At 41.9% G+C, this 18,317-nt stretch overlaps 1 pseudogene; it reads left to right on the top strand.

The window, feature by feature from the left end:
* Window positions 1–417: 417 nt before the first annotated feature.
* LOC145800332 (galactinol synthase 1-like) overlaps window positions 418–18,317 on the top strand; it is a 102,001-nt pseudogene continuing 84,101 nt past the window's right edge.

Raw genomic sequence — 18,317 nt, 5'->3', positions numbered from 1 at the left:
GTCATATCATTATAACATTATGTATGAATTTTTTGTTCATGACAATATTATATGTTTTATTTATACAGTATTGCCCTTTTTGTTTATACAAGTGAAACTTTTGTTGTATAAAAAAAATTAGAAAATCAATTTCAATTGTTATGGAGGCATCACAAAAGGGTCAATCCCAAAATTTCAAAAAAAAAAAAAAAAAAGAAATAAATAAAAAAAACAAAAAATAAAAAACTTTTAATGATAAAATTTGTTAAAATGCCGTTAAGAATTGTACTTTTAGAAACTAATAATTTAGTGTCAAAAGATTTATTTTTTTGACACATTATAATTTCACCTCCTTTTGGTGCCTATTTATGAAGCGGGCTGGTGCCAATTATGAAAAAAAATCAATCCTCATTCTTAGCCTCTTTTCCATAGTCTGCAATGGAACTATACTCGTTTGTAAATGTTGTGAAGGGGACTAGTAATGTTGTTCCAACACTAAATGGAGGGTACTCAAAAAGGGCATACGTGACATTTTTAGTAGGTAATGGTGATTATGTGAAAGGTGTGGTTGCATTGGCTATGTGTTTGAGAAAGTTGAAGAGTGCATACCCACTGATGGTTGCAGTCATGCCGGACGTGCCAGAGGACCACCGTAAGGCCTTGAGGTGTCAAGGTTGTGTCGTTCATGAGATCATCGAGCTGATCTGCCCACCAGAGAGTCAGATTCCGATTGAAAGGATCCATAGTGAAGCCTTGGACTGTAAGTACTATACTCCACCAAGCCTTGTACTCCTAGCTAGCTTTGGCCATTCATGCTTGTGCCTTTCACAATCTTCTTATTGCTTGTGCTTGGGCTCAGTTTTGAGTTTTTCATTTGTTATACTCTCTCTCTCTCTCTCATATTGGAAAAATTATACCAGTCGTTCATACACTTAGTTCATTATGTTATTGTGGCCATTACAATTTTAATTTTCTCAGTTTTGATCTTAAAGTTTGAATTATATCTTAATTTGGTTACTTAAAAACCACAATTAGGATTTTTGACAAAACTATCACTTGTGAGGGTATGTTTGACAATTGGCTAATATAGCCAAAAAAATAATAAAAAAATAAAAAGAAAGAGAGCCACTATATTCCCATTCCACTTTATTCTAAATATATTCTCTTCTTTGTCTTTATTATACATAGTTACATTAATTCCCTTTCACACAAAATACAATTTCTGAAAAAATTAAAATTCTAAAGGTATTAATTTAATTATGTATAATAAAGACAAATAAGGGAGTGTATTCAAGGGCAGAGCTATGCTTTGAACAATATTCAGATATTGAACCTAGTGGGCCTAAATAAAATAAAAATTATGAGTATTTACAAATTGACACCACTAAACTTCAAATTTTTGATAGAGCATATGTAAAAAATTATGAGTATTTACAAATTGAACCTAGTAGGCTTAAATAAAATAAAATAATTTTTAAACTTTTACAAATTGACTCCAGTAGGTAAAAATAAAATCAAACTTTATTTAGAAATTTAGATTTCTAGAAACAAACCAAACATCTGTATATTCCTCTTGGAGACTGGAACTCAATGTGATTTGGGAATATATGAAATTTACAGAGTATTATGTGAATGTTAATGTTGAAAAATTGTAAAGAACTAAGAATATGATATATGACATTGATGATGCTTTGTTAAATGACCCCACTAAAGGAAATTCCTGCCTACGCCACTGAGTGTAGTTGGAACAAAGTAGAGTGAGAATAGCAGCTCCCAAAAATAAACCAAAAAAAAAATCAAGGATTTCCTTTTTATTTTCTCTATTTTTTTGCATGTTTTTTTTTTGTAAAAATCCAACTTTCCCAATCACTAGTTTTTTTGGTTTTGTTTTACTTTTTTTTTAAAAAACAAAAAATCAAAAACGTGCTAAGAAAAATCACTTTCCAAATCAACCCTCATCAGCACATGCCATTTTTCTAGGGTAAAATAGTAAATTTACCAATATTGCTTTTATCCAATAGTAAGTTGTCATTGAGTTGATTCCATATAATTTTGTCCTAAATTCTAAATGTGATTTCATTTAATCAAAGAAGGGAGAAAGGGGAGGAAGAGGAGAACAAGAAGCGGAATGGTGGTCTGCCATGCTATTTTCGTAACTAAAAAAGCCCACAATAAATTAGTTCTCTCCAATAAAATTAATCTACGTAATAATATCAAATCTAACATGCTCCAATCCACGTTTCTCATAATGGTCGTTAGAGAGCCAATTACATAGCACAAAAATATATGCCTTATTGCTTATGTAAACAAATAGAGATGGAGTTTTGTTTGAAACATAGTAATTAATAGGTATTCTTAAATGTCCAGTTGGAGAAGTACAACAAGATGATCTATTTGGATGCAGACATCTTAGTTTTTGACAACATCGACCACCTCTTTGACTTGCCCGACGGCTACTCCTATGTCGTTCCTGACTGTTTCTGTGAGAATACATGGAGTCACTCACCTCAGAACTCCATTGGGTACTGCCAGTGCCAACTATGCCCGAATAAGGCCAGATGGCCAACTGAGATGGGTTCACCCCCTCCTTTGTACTTCAATTCTGGGTTTTTGTGTTCGAACCTAGCCATGAGACCTACCAAAAAATGCTCAAGACTCTACAGATCACTCCACCAGGAATCTTTCCAGATCAGGTGAGTTATATCATGATTTAAATAATTGTATCGAGATTTGTATCGGTATGTACTATACAAACAATACATATCAGTGAATATTAATATTGAAAGTTTAAAATTTTAATACGTATTAACTGATAATTAAAATTCAGAATTATACACACACATAGGAGTCTTTCCAACTGGGCATTCAACAAGAGGAACTATTGGATTTGGTGGGCCCATTTTTGGTCCACCTTAATTGTTTAACTTTCAGTAGACACGTGATTATATCACATTATAACTGATATCATATAGATCATAACCGTTATCATATTAACTCATCACTTAGTTATATATAGTTATTCATACATACCATATTATCTCATAACTACCACATAACTAAATTATTTTAATAATTTAATTTTGAATTGGTAACCGGTGTAACCAGTTACTAAAAAGAGGGCAAAGGAAATTAGAGGAATCTAGGGGTCCCAACATCACATATCTCATAACCACTAGTCACATATTTTATAACCAACATCACATATCTCATAACAACTAGTCACATATCTCATAACCAACACATTTTTTTCATAACCAACATAACATATCTCGTAACCACTAGTCACATATCTCATAACTAACACCATTTTGCTCATAATTACACCACTTTTTTCATAACCAATATCACATATCTCATAACCATTGATCACATATCTCATAACTATTACCCACATAAATCATAACCACATCTCATAACCAACCCCTTTGAGTCATAACCAACATCACATATCTCATAACGACTAGTCATATATCTCACAACTAGCAACCATTTTGCTTATAACTACACTACTTTGATTATAACCAATATCTCATATCTCATAACCACTAACACATATAGCATAACCAAACACCATTTGACACTACTTTGCTCATAACCAAAATTACATATCTTATAATCACTAATCAATTATCTCATAACCATTACCCATATATCTCATAACTAACATCACATATATCATAACTACTAATCACATATCTCATAACCACACCATTTTGATCATAACCAACTTTACATATCTCATAACCACTAATCGCATATCTCATAACCAAGCACTATTTGACTTATAATTACATCACTCTGCTTATAACGAAAATCACATATCTAATAATCACTAATCATATATCTCTTGACCTTTACCCACTTATGTCATAACCACATCTCATAACCAACACCATTTGCCTCATAACCAGCATCACATATATCATAACCACTAATCACATATCTCATAACCATTACTCACATATAGGGGTGTAAATTTGGCCCACGAGCTCACGGCACACTCCAAGTCCAGAAATTTCTCTGTCTCTTTCTCTCTCTCTTTCTCTCTCTCGTTTGGGCTAAAGAAAGGGTCAAGGGATTTGTCAAAAATAATTAATGAGGTAATTTTGATTTTGACAAAATTTGGATGTTTGTTCCAAATTTTTGGAGAAAATGGGACTAAAATTATGTAATAACCATTTTTAAAAACAAAATTAAAACATTTATGAATAGACTTATAATAAAATAAATTATTAATTTATAATTTTGTCAATTTATACATAAATTTTATTTATTTATTTATTTTTAATATAAATCCTTCATCTATTTTTATTAAGTAAAATTAATAAGAAAAAGACTATTTTGCTCATCAACTACAAAATATATAATCACACCATCAATTGGCATAATAAAAAATACTTAAATTTTTAGAAACTACAAATATCATAATCAAGTCACAAAATTTTATAATATAAAACACAAAATACATAACGCCATCACTAATTGGCGTAGCAAAATTGTTTAAAATTATAGAAAATCATAAATGTCGTAACTAATTTCAAAAATTTCGTAACATTAACCAAATATTATGTAACTATCCACTAATTGGTGTAACAAAAACATCTAAAAATTTTAAAATTCACAAATGTCATAACCAACTCCCAAAATTTAATAATATCAACTACAAAATGCGTAACTGCACCACTAATTACCATAATAAAAATAATCAAAATTTTTACAAATCACACATGTCATAACCAATCCAAAAAATTGCATAACATCAATTCCAAAATGCGTAACAACACAACTAATTGATGTAGCAAAAATATCCAATTTTTTTTTATAAACCACAAATATTGTAATCAAGCAACAAAGTTTCATAACAATTATCATGAAATGACTAGACAAATCACAAAAAATCTTAGAATCACCAATCGGGATCTCTCATAATACAAAGAAAACAAAATGTATAGCGATCCCGGTTTTCCCTTTTGGTATTTGTTGTACTCCGGACTTTGGTTCCGTGGAGTTAGCGGTTGTATACCTTGTTGTCATCCTTTAATTCCTTATGTTTGAGTTTTAGGATGTGTTGGGCATGTTTCGAACAGGTAGATTGAGTTTTGGTCTCTAGTGTTGTTGCCCAGGTTTTTGATGTTACGCTCGAGCGGGTCATTCTGCGCTCGAGCGGAGTTCGTTTTTGGTTGGACGCTCGAGCGGGTCTTATTGCGCTCGAGCAGGGTTTACACACTCCTAGTATTTTGTGCCTCTGCAAAACTTCTGCAGATGTGTTTTTCACGCTTGAGCGGGTTTCTTTACGCTCGAGCAAGTCGCGCTCGAGCGGGTATGTTGGCGCTCGAGCGGGTAGTGCTTTATCTGTGAAAGTTCTGGAAGGGGGAAATCTACGCTCGAGCGGACTGGTTTTCGCGCTCGAGCGGATGTACTTTATTCTTGTTTCTTGGCGCTTGAGCAGGCCTTCTTGCACTCGAGCGTGTCCAGATTTTTGTGCTTGACGCTCGAGCGCTCTATTCTCCGCTCGAGCGGGAGAGTCGTATATTAGTTGGCAGCTAGGCTATTTTAAATCACTTTTTACTTTACATTCTCTTTCCTACTTTTCAAAAATAGCCATTTGAGAGCTTCTCTCTCTAAAAACCTATCTTCTCTCCAGGTATTGATCTAGTAGGAGTGATCTCTCACCCTTGGGCCTTTACAAAAAGTGTGTTGATCGTCGAGGGCTACATTTTGATCCGAGAAATTCAGGATTTGGAGCATTTTTGTTTTCTTCATCTCCTTCGTTGGGTTTCGTCTTTTGAGGTAGGGATTCCTACTCACTCTTATAGGTTTTAACCTAGATTTTGGAGCATGTTGTATAAATGGTTGAAGTTTGGGAAGTTAGGGTTTGAAAATGTAAAAAATGGTTTTTAATCTTTGGCCCATCAATATGTATATTGCGTTTCAAAATGAGGTTGTTGGTGTTTGTTGAGAATATTTGGACTCTTGGGTCAATATTGGGAAATGGGGTAGAAAACCCTAATTTGTTGTATAAATTAATTGGTATAATTAATTTAGGAAAATTGTTGTTATTTGGAATTGAGTTGGAAATAATGAACTTGGCTCATTATATTGTAAAATGGTAGAGTTGGATTTATTAATCGCTCACTTTTGGAAACATTGATATTTTATCTGTTGGAGCTTTTATTATCTGTTTAGAAATAATTGCTTTGGGTTACCGGTGGAGGGTAGTTTTGATTGTTGTAAACAATGCATGATGATTAGGCAAACTAAAACTAATCAATTGGATGTGTCATAGAGTATGACGGTTGACAGAATATATTAACGTTATGTATCGATTGATTGTGTATATGACCTATGTGTATATATGTTATGTGTGTGGGAGGAGATAGGGGATGTACTCTACGGTTTAGGGGAAGATAGGGGATGGACCTCTAAACTGGATGTTGTTTGGGAGGAGATAGGGGATGGACTCCGCTGATATAGGACATATGCTTGTCAGTTAATGTGTTGATATAGCTCATATGCTTATCTCAGGAAGTGTTGATATAGCTCGTATGTTTATCTGTTGAAGTGTGGATACAGCTTGTATGCTTATTTGTTGAGATGTTGATATAGCTTATATGCCCATCTATCGAAGTGTTGATATAGCTAGTATGCTTATCTATTGTGAAATGGGAAATGTTTAATATGAGTCACTATCTCATGTAAATTGTTGGCCAGGTTCTGAGCCGTTGTTGTGAATTGTGGACTTGATAAGAAATGGAAAATTGAATGACACATGGACATAGTGGTCATGTAATGAAAATGGGTTATGAATTGATTTATGGGAATTAAACATTTATCAATTTCTAATGTCTTAGTTACTGCTCATATTGTGTTTAGCATATCTCTACTGGGCGTTGGCTCACCCTTTATGGGACATCATTTTCAGGTACAGGTAGCATGCCATCTCCAAGGGCATAGCTTGGATGGTTATGGGAGTTGAAGACTCTTTTTGATGATTTTTTTTGTATTACACGTATATCAAGCCAAGGGCTTATTTGTACAGAGTTAGTACTCTTCTTTTTTGTAACCAAGTGTTGACTTGGAAAGCTGTGAGCTCGTAGGGCATTTGCTTTTGTTGTTAACATGTAATACCGTTGTAAAAACTACTCTGATGAATGGAAATGTGTTGGTTTCTCTTATAACATTGCATGCTTAAAAGGATGGGTTTCATGTATTAATTTGAGGGCGTTACAACTTGGTATCAGAGCGTACCGGGTTCGAATACTTTGGGTACGTGGGAAGTGATTAGTATCACAATGGGTTTGTCTCGCTTGATTAGAGACTTAGATGTAGTGTCATATGCTATGTGTTTAATTGATGACATACTTATGTGACTATGTGGGTATGGAATGTAGTTTCTAGGATGTTGATTGGATCCATGGGTTTTTGGGAGTCTTGTTGGAAAAGCACTTGATCAATGCTGTTTCTAACCGGAACTCTAGTAACGCCTCGGGACTGTCATTATCCGGAAATGAAATTCGTAATTGCTTACGTGATTATGTGCTTACGTGGAGTGAATTACAGTTGTCCATGCATTAGGACGTGAGTGTTATAGCTTCGGCACATTCGTGAATGTGCTAATAGTCTTCGTTACCTTTATTAGGATGTCAGGACGAGGATGTAGTAGACGTGGTAGACGTGGCAGGCGTGGTAGGCAGGAGATGCCTTTTCCAGATGATATTCCGACACAGTAGGAGGGAGTTGGTCAGGCCAATGTGGCCGAGCCAGCGGGTCAGCAGGCTATGAGTGCCTTGGCCCGAGAGATAGCAGGAGCTTTGGGTATTCTCAGAGCTAGAAATCAGGATCAGGCTCACGTTGCTGAGGCAGGGCCTTCTTTCCTGAAGAGGGAATTCTTCCGGTCTAAGTCGAACAAGTTTGTTGGGGATCCGAAGGAGCTACTTAAGGCTGACGAGTGGTTGGAACAGATGGAGAAGACGTTCGAGATGCTTGGCATCAAGGACGGGGCTATAAAGGTGACCTTGGCATCCTTCCAACTGAAGGGGGATGCGGGTTAGTGGTGGAAGTACGAGAAAGGCCGTATTGGTGGTGCATGGGGGGCTTTTGTGGATGCTTTTCAGGAGAAGTTCTTATCTTCATCTACTAGGGAGAAGCTGAGGGAATAGTTTTGCCAGCTTAAACAGCAGGGTTTGTCAATGGCCGAGTTTGAGGCCACATTTACTAGTTTGTCCAGGTTTGCACCTGAACTTGTGGCGTCCGAGGAACGCCGTTGCCTTGAATTTGAGCGGAAGTTGAGGCGTGGACTCAAGTTGAGGGTTGGAGGGTCTTTTATTCGAGAGTATAGACGTCTGGTGGATGTTGCAACTCATATGGAGATTATGATGCAGGAAGAGGACAAGGAGAAGCATAGAGGCTCCAAGAGGGGCCAAGATGGCCAGGGTGATGGCAGGAGACAGAGAGGTTTTAACCCTCAGCAGTCTCAGGGTGGTTTGGCTAGATCGACCTTTCCAGTGCCGAGTGCAGGCTCTGAGAGAGGTAATTAGGGAGGCTTGACTTGTTTCACATGTGGCCAACTGGGTCACAAGTCTTCGATTTGCCCGCAGAAGGGAGGGGGTCAGCGAGCTGCTTCTTCTTCGGCTCGACCTCAGGGCCAGAGTCAGGGCAGGGGTCAGCCACTGTCGTGCTATCAGTGTGGTCAGCCTGGGCACCTGAAGGGGTATTGCCCACAGTTGAGTGCCACTTCGGGGGCATATGGTTCTAGGCAGACGCAGAGTTATCAGCCAGCTCAGTCTGTGCAGGCCTCGAGGGCCAATCCGGGAGCTTCGTCATCCCAGTCCGTGCAGTAGTCTTTTGCTCCTAGAGGTGAGCAGGTGGATCAAGGGCCTACAGGGCGCGTGTATGCTGTTACCGCACAGGACCTAGTACCGGCTCCATCTGTGGTGAGAGGTACCTTTCTGTTTTGCAACTCGGTTGCTAGTGTGTTGATTGATACGGGTGCATCTCATTCTTTTGTATCTGCTGCATTTGTATCTGTCTTGGAGTTGGAGTTGACACAGTTAGCATCTCCTATATGTATAGTGTCACCCGTTGGGGGTGAATTGATTTTGAAACACGGATGTAGAGGTTGTGATATAGAGGTCGCCGACCGTAGGCTTCCTTTTCCTTTTGTTGTTATGCCCATGAAGGGTTTTGATGTTATTTTGGATATGGACTAGCTATCGTCATACCGGGCAGTTATTGATTGCTACCGCCAGAGGGTCACAGTATGCACCCCGAGCGGGGAGTGTTTCCATTTCTTGGGGGATCGGGTTGGTAATGTGTTGCCACCGATGTATGATCTGCGAGGGCGGAGTGAACTTAGTGGTCTACTTGCTAGCTTTATGAGTGGTGAGTGTGATGAGACCCAGATTGCATTGCCGAGAGTGGTTTGTGAGTATTTGGATGTTTTTCCCGAGGATCTTGTTAGTTTGCCACCTCATCGAGAGATCGAGTTCTCTATTGATTTGGTGCCCGGCACGGCGCCGATTTCTATGGCACCTTATCGTTTTGCCCCAGCCGAGTTGAGTGAGTTGAAGATTCACCTCCAGGAATTGCTAGATAAGGGCTTCATCCGCCCTAGTGTTTCACCATGGAGACCCTTTTTGCTAAAAAAAAAAGATGGTGCCTTGAGACTTTGTATCGACTACCGGAAGTTGAATCGGGCTACGGCTAAGAATAAATACCCTATACCCCGTATAGATGATCTGTTTGACCAGTTGAAGGGTTCCCGTTGTTTCTCTAAGATAGACTTGAGATCGGGTTACCACCAGTTGAGGGTCAGGGATGAGGATATTTCGAAGACGGCATTCCATACACGGTATGGCCATTATGAGTTTCTGGTGATGCCATTTGGGCTTACCAATGCACCGGCAGTCTTTATGGACTTGATGAACCGGATCTTCTGGGAATTCTTAGATCGTTTTGTAGTCGTTTTCGTGGACGACATTTTGATTTATTCGCCTTCTGAGGAGGAGCACGAAGAACACTTGAGAGTGGTGCTTGAGTTGCTTAGAGCCCATAGGTTGTATGCCAAGTTTGGGAAATGTGAGTTTTGGCTAGGAGAAGTCAAGTTCTTAGGCCACGTGGTATCTGGGGAAAGGGTGTCTGTTGATACATCCAAGATTGAGGCAGTGCAAGATTGGGCACAACCTAAGAGTGTTTTTGAGATATGCAGTTTTCTGGGATTAGCTGGGTATTACCCCCGGTTTGTGAAAGATTTCTCCAGGCTAGCTTCGCCGTTGACTAGATTGACGCGAAAAGGGGTCAAGTTTGTATGGAGTGAGACTTGTGAAAAGTCGTTCCAGGAGTTGAAAGTTAGATTGACCACCGCTCCGATCTTGATTATTCCGGAGAGACGGTTGGGTTATGCAGTCTATTGTGATGCCTCACGAGAGGGTTTGGGTTGTGTGTTGATGCAAGAGGGGAAAGTGGTAGCCTATGGCTCACGTCAGTTGAAAATACACAAGAAGAAGTACCCTACGCATGACCTAGAACTAGCAGCAATGATTTTTGCCTTAAAGATTTGGAGGCACTACCTTTATGGTGAGAGGTTCGAGGTGTTCTCGGACCATAAGAGTTTGAAGTACCTGTTTACACAGAGAGACTTAAACTTGAGGCAGAGAAGGTGGATGGAGTTCATTGAGGACTATGATTTTGAGTTGCACTATCACCCAGGAAAGGCCAATGTAGTGGCCGATGCCCTTAGCAGAAAATCCAGTAGTGATGTAGCTTGCATAGCCATCTGGGAGTGGGAGATGTTGGGTGCGCTTGGTGAGTTTGATTTGCTTCTGGGCGAATCCACTGAGGCTGCGGCCTTGTTTTCTGTTGTTGCACAGCCTACACTTGTGACTCGAGTGTTAGAGGCACAGAGAGGTGACCTTGAGGTAGAATCCCTCCGAGAGAAGATCTCTAGTGGGAAGGTTGAGAAGGGTTTGACGGTGTATCCCGACCAGAGTGTGAGATACCGAGACCGTTTGTTTGTGCCGGAGTCTTTCCAAGAGGAAGTACTCCGAGAGTTTCACCATTCACGCCTTGCGGTGCATCCGGGAGGCACTAAGATGTATCGGGATTTGGGTCGCCAGTTTTGGTGGCGGGGTATGAAAAGAGATATGGCGGTTTGCGTGTCGAAGTGCCTTACTTGTCAGCAAGTGAAGGCCGAGCATCATAGGCCAGCGGGTTTGTTGCAACCCTTGCCTATTGCGGAGTGGAAGTGGGAGCATGTCACTATAGACTTCGTTGTAGGTCTTCCAAGGACTCAGCGGGGTAGTGATGCTATTTAGGTGGTTGTAGACCGGTTGACTAAGTCAGCGCACTTCATTCTTATGCGCGTGAGAGATTCGGTAGATCATTTTGCCGACCTGTATATTCGGGACATAGTGATGTTGCACGGGGTCCTAGTGACGATCATCTCAGATAGAGATCCTCGTTTTACTGCTAGGTTGTGGCAAAGTTTGCAAAGTGCCTTGGGTACTAAGTTGACCTTTAGTGCGGCTTACCATCCTCAGACTGATGGGCAATCTGAGTGTACTATTCAAATCCTTGAGGATATGCTTTGAGGTTGTACCCTTGACTTTAGTGGGACGTGGGAGAGGCACTTGCCCTTGGTGGAGTTTGCCTACAACAGCAGTTTCTAGTCTAGCATCGGTATGGCACCGTTTGAGGCCTTGTATGGCCGACCGTGTAGATCCGGTTTGTTGGGCCGAGGTGGGTGATGCACCTTTGTTGGGTCCGGAGTTGGTTAGTGTAGACACCCCATTTTTGACCGAACTTAAGACTCAGACGTCACCGATTGAGCGCTTGGTGATGTTGCATATCGTGCTCGTTCAGAGGTTTCAGAGTCTCGGCTGCGAGCCTTGCCTCCAGACTTCCGGACTCTTTTGTGTTTTGCCTCGGTTTGCGAACCAGGCTCTGTTTTCTCTATTTTCTCTTCCCGAAGGGAGGGAGAGGTCTCGTAGATCATCTCTCAGTGGCCATAGGCTACGTTTCGTGGTCGTAGGCCATTTTGCCCGTTTAGAGTCTGGTTTCCGGTTTTTCGGAGCCGTTGGCCGTGTGCCTCGGTTCGGGACCGCTTAACCATCTCCGTTTGCCCCGGTTCTTGGCGTACGTCTTATATCCTCCCTTTTGAGGGACATTGTGGTCCGAGAAACCGACTTCGTGGTCGAACATCACTCCCGATGCCTAACAGTCAGTTTTCGGGATCCCAGACTGCGCGTTTCGGCCCCCGAACCTTCATTTTGCATCGGTTTTGGTTCGTTTTTGGCAGGGACCTCTGTTTCATTGCTAGGAAGGTCATAGAAGGATGGGAGGCCAGTAATTGTTCTGTCAGCCAACTTTATCCCTTCATCGCCCTCCGTCGCCCGTTTTTTCTCACTTCAAAGCCAATGTTGACCACCCTTGGGCCTTTTTCTTGCACCCTAAACCCCATATTTGTGATGTACACATCTGGGAGGCCACCAATATTTGATGGCCGGCCAGTAATTGCTTTTGAACCTTTTGAACCCCTTTGAAAAGTGGGTTGTTCTCTCTCCTGGTTCATTATCTCCAGTTTTTGACCACATAATTGTGTTGAGCACACATGGGAGGCCACCAATATGTGGTGGCCGGCCAGCAATTGTTCTTGGACCTTTTGACCCCTAGCCGACCGGCCATGGGAAGTAGCCGGCCGGCCACCTGCAACCTCAATAACCAGCCGGCCTTGCTCCTTGTGCAGGTACATTTCAAATATGCATCTCTTTTCCCCCCAGATTTTGTATCTGGGGGGCCAACGTTTTGGAGGGAAACTTGAATTGTTTTCCCCCCCATTTTTCCCCCCTTTTCTCCCCCTATTTTGCCTATAAAACCAGCCTCCCAGCTCTGGTTTAGGGGTTAGAAAAATTGCCATTGAGCTCCCATATTGTATCTCTCTCCCTCTACATTTCCAAGCTTCAAACCTCTCAAGTCCTACACTCATTTCTACACCACCACCTAACACCACACCACCACTCAATTCCAGAAGCTTGGAGGGCCTTCTCAGAGCTTTGGAGGCACCTTTTCTCAAGCCAAAAGGTTGCTAAAGTTTGGTCTTCAAGGGTGAGCAACATTTCCTCTCTTTTAAGCTTATTTTTGTATCCTTTCTAAGCCATACATGCTTGCATATTTGGGCTCCGACCCTAACTGAAAATAGTCTTGTTTTGATGTATTTTTCATGTTTTTTTAGGGTCCTTCCATGTTTAAGGTCCCTAGCTACCACTTGCTTCATTACCCCTCTTGTGTGCCTATTTCTTGTGTAGTATTTTTGGCCTACGTGTAAACTGTTTTGAGCTCTGTCATAAACTATAAAGTGGCTCATTTTGAGCCCTTCTTCAACATTTTTGAAGGGCTCATCACTGTTTGAGGCTTCCATTTTCCACTTTCCTTTGTATCTCTCTTTTGGCTCCATTTTTGCATGATTTGTTAGCCTCTTGTGTTTCTGTTTTTGGGCTCTGGTCCAAACTATAAATGGCCTTATTTTGACCCCCTATTCATGTTTCATTAAGGGTCTTTTACTGTTTGAGGCATCCTTTTTGTACTTTGTGTTATAGCTCTCTTTTTGGCCTTGTTTTGCATAGTATTTTTAGCATGCTTGTGCACTGTTTTGGGTTTGATCATAAACTGTAAAAGGTCATATTTTGGGCCCCTATTCAACATTGTTGAAGGGCCCTCATCTGTTTGGAGCCAGAAGCCATCACTTCCTTCTTTGTCTCTCTTTTGGCCCATTTTTGCATGCTAGCTTAGCCCCATTTGTGTTCGCTGTTTGGCCATCCTTAAAACTGTAAATATGCTTTTTTTGGGACTGTCTTGAGTCTGTCTTTACATTTCATGTTCGAATAATGCATGCTTTGTATAGATATAGGTCATTGCGTATGCCTAGTTTTGCATTTCGGTTCTCATTCCATGCTTCGGGTGCCATGCTTTCATGTTTCGGGGCTGTTTTACATCACGTTTTGCTGCTGAAATTTGCATGCTAGTATTCCATATTCCATGTTTTGCCATGTCTTGTTAGAGTGGCATTTCGTGCCTTAGGGTCGGTCCTCGGTTTGCGTGCACGTGTGCACGCATCTCGAGTGTCTCATTTTCATCTTGTGGCCTCTTATGTGAGTGTGGCTGAGGTCCACTCATGTTGGTGTAAGTCCATCATGCATTATGTATGCCATTTCATTTCATAGCATTGCGTATGCTAGGTTGTATGTTAGCGCATTGTGTATGCCATGTTATCTCGTGCATCGTGTATGCCATTTCATAGCATTGTGTATGTTAGGTTGTATCTTAGTTGCATTTCATACATGTCATGCATATTGCATTGTGCTTGGGATAGGAGTTAGCCTGAGCACGGGAAACGAGGGACATTTCGTACTTCGAGTGACGGAACGTGTCTTAATTCCCAGTCACCGACACTCCGGATTATCCATGATGGAGTTTAGGTTTTGTTGTGTTTATGTGTGCATTCATTCCATATTGAGTCATGCAAATCGACTCCTCGGCCATCATGCATCGATATGCGTGATTGGTGGCACGAGGATCGAGGACTACACTCCCTGAAGAGTAGTCACGCGTACATGTGTGAAAATACATTGCCATGCCCCTTTCCTGCTCTCTGTTGCAGCAAATCAAGAATCAGCAGTCTTCCGGGGCTTGGCGCGCTTTCCAAAAAATATTGCGAAACAGAGGCTAATTGGGGCATCACAGTGGATTTTCATGCAAAGGCGACCCGGACATGCATCATCCATCATCTGGAGAAGAGTCAAGACAGTCCCTGGCTTGCATGCCAGTTTATTTTTTTCTTAGTTAATTTGTAAATTAATTAGGGATTTGTACATATTTGGGCTGTATTATTTGGACTGTATTATTTGGACTGTACTATTTATTCGGACCCTCTGCGCGAGGGCAATGTTGTAATAAGTGTGCGTGTGTGTGATGTATGTCTTCCAACCCCACGTCTTTCTCCCTTTTATTTACCCGCTTATGATGGTTAGATTAGGGCATGTTTCAATTAGCATACAGTATGATAGCATGTTTGCATTCATTCATCTGTTTTGCATCCACCGGGCTCGGCGCATCATACTAACTGCATTGTATTTTCAATTCCAAGTTGAATACATGTTAGCTGTAGCATTTCATATGCCATGTTTAGAATAGCCGAGCCTGCTATAGTTGCATTTTTACATGTGTTGCATTAGGCATTTCCGTATAATTAGGATCATGCATGGATTTCTAATCAGCTTCTGTTTTGGCTTGGAGTACTCGGTAAGTTTTACGCTTTAGCATCCTTGCATGTGTGTGAGTGACTGCCATGATAGCATGCTTACCATGAGGCTATATGCTTATGTGATATAACTGCCTGAATGCCTGTGAGTGAAGGTTGGGTTACTTGAGTTGGAGCAATTCGTTAAAATGTATGTTTTAAGCCCACTAGATAGTGGCAAAATCATGTTTTCTAAGCCCACTCATGGGTGGCAAATCCACGTCTTAGCCTACTTGCGAGTAGCACCATCAAACCATCTTTCAAAAAAACAAACACGAAATGTTTTGTTCCAATTCAGGCAACCCGGTCTATACTTGTATGCTGTGCGCGTCACATAGTAAACCTAGGCTAATAACCGGAATAAGAACGCATAATGTTTTCAAAAATAGATATCATGGTTAGTAGAGGCCGATCTTTGATCGGGCGAGCGGGGGTGCTCACGAAGTGACCTTCCCCAATCGTACCCAAGTTCCCGAGCCGAGGCAACTTTGGTGATGACGGACACGTGGCCTTAGGCAAACGAGTCAGGGTTTCCTAAATTTCCCCAAAATAAAACATTTAGGTGGCGACTCTGTATCTGGCAAAGCAGTCCATGTTTGGCACTTCTTTCAAAATATGTTTTCTCAAAACGATTTGCCGGATTTGGACTCTTTGGTTCAGATTAAGAACCGTGACAATTTGAGAGTCCTGAACTGTAGTGAGCCCAATATCGAACGGAATGGGGACTCGTTCCTCCCGGGGCGTTCGGGGGACGTCTACAGTTTCTGGCGACTCCACTGGGGATTTAGAGAACTTGACTCGAACTCGTGATATCTGTTTTTGACTACATTTATGTGTTTCTTTGCATTGCATTTGCATTGGTGCGCCTAGGACACCGTGTTTGCCATCTGCTATTCCTGAACGGTTTGCCGGAGGCTTGTCTTGTCAAGACATGACCATAAGGCTGACCGGTTGTGGGCTCTGCCAATATGGGAACACAAACCCCGGTTTTACCGGGGCACCCTTTTTGACCATTCTACCTAGTGCATATTCGGATCCATAGTGACCATTCCAACTAGGACAGGTTGCTTACTCGTTCATAGGTTGTTTGAAACCGCTGCGTGCGTAGTGAAACCCTAGCTCCTGACAAAATAGGACAGGGAAAACCCTACCCCAACATAGGGGTGTTTTGGCTCTCAATTATCTGTTATATGCTGTTAGAGTGTGTCTCTACAGGGGTTACATATATCAGTTTATGAGTTTGGGGCATCAGGCCTGCAGGCATCAGTCAGTATTTAAGAATCAGTTATCTACGGGTATCAGAGATTCAGTTTTGGGGGCAGTGATTCAGGGATAATAATCAGTGTTGGAGGACAGTGTGTAATCAGCTTATCGACCGTGTGTTGTTATGCCCGGCTGTGTGTCATGCATTTACTTTAAGCTGTTATGCTGTCCGTTTATCCGTTTATTTATTTCCTTATTGCTTTATTTATCTTTTTACTAGGGCAGTTTTAGCACAATTGCTTCCGACCCAGTAGATATTCCCCAAGCACTTTGGACAAGAGGTCGCCGACTCAATCAATCCGAGGATCTAGTTGACGGACAGCCAGTGTTTCATTCTCTACCCCCAATTGTCAGAAGAAGGCCGAGAAGACGCAGTGTGTTTGAGCAGAGGTTACCAAAACAGTGGTCTACCCTAGCAATGAACAGTCGGGCTGAGGTTTTAGTTTCTGCCATAGAAATACACATACCCGTCAGTCAGCAGGATCAACAGAGCGTAGCCGAAATGGAGGATATGATGCGCCAGCTCCAAGAGAGCATGAAACAAATGCAAGAGGACGCTGCCCGCCAAGCAGAGCTCTCTAGACAACAAGCCACAGTCATGGCTCAGTAGGCCGAGCTAATCACTAGACTGCAACAGCAAAATGCAGCATCGGCCTCACATCAAGTTCCTCCTCCACCAGGGGTCCCATTACCCGAGCAAGCACCTACTGTCCAGAATGCTTTGCCGAACACCCAAAACACCTTACCCAATATCCAGAACATCCAAGAGGACACGAACCTTCCAACGGAGCCAGCTCCGCCCCCGCTTCCGCCTCAACTGTCCAAAACCCATACACCCAACCACCCGGACTCTCCTTTCGAGTTCGAAATAGACCATACAGCTCTGAAACTGAGCAAGCTCGAGAAGCTTTTCAAGAAATCACTAGGGGTAAAGGCTATTTCGGATATCGAGGACGGATATACCGATGTGGCCGTAACATTGCCAGATAGATTCAAGATGCCGTAGATTGATCGTTTCGACAAATCCGGGGATCCCATGGTCCACCTCCGGTTATTCTCAGATATACTGCGGCCAATGGGCCTAACCCGACCACAAAAGCTTTCGCTGTTCGGCCGAACCCTGTCGGGTGTGGCCGCTATCTGGTACGCAAAGTTGGAAGATGAGGTAAAAAGAAGTTGGGATGAAATGGCCGAGGCCTTTGTCGCACAGTACTCGTACAATACCCAGATCGAGATTACAACTCGTGATCTCGAAACGACAAGGCAGGAGCCCAAAGAGACTTTCTCAGATTTCGTAACTCGGTGGAGGGCGAAGGCATCGATGATGACTTTGAGACCCACTGACGAGGACCAAATCAGGATGATTGTGCACAATCTCCAACCAAAATTGATGCAGAAAATGATTGTACTCCCCTTCCCCACTTTTTCGGATCTACATGAGATGGGGGTACAAATCGAGGATGCGATGAAGCAAGGTCTGATTGACCAGGACAGGGAGCAACCCCGGAGAACATTTAACCGCAACAATAACGCAGACCCGAGTGGCGCTGCAATCGCAAGAGCTTCAGAGGTCAGCATGGTCGCCACCATTCCCCCTCCCCTTCCAAGGCCCATGGCAGCCACACCCTTCTCCGGTGCATCCGGAAGTAATACCCAGACCACTAAATACCAGCCCAGAGGCCAAAGAACCTTCACCCCACTATACATGCCTTTGTTTAAGGCTCTGGGGGTCTTAATCAGAAAGAGGCATCTAAAACCCCTAGAGCCGAGGCCATTGCCAAAT

This window comes from Camellia sinensis, chromosome 10 (genome assembly GCF_055761805.1).
Source record: "Camellia sinensis isolate YWXY chromosome 10, ASM5576180v1, whole genome shotgun sequence".
In the NCBI taxonomy this organism is placed as follows: domain Eukaryota; kingdom Viridiplantae; phylum Streptophyta; class Magnoliopsida; order Ericales; family Theaceae; genus Camellia; species Camellia sinensis.
This window is presented reverse-complemented; position numbering and strand designations above follow the sequence as displayed.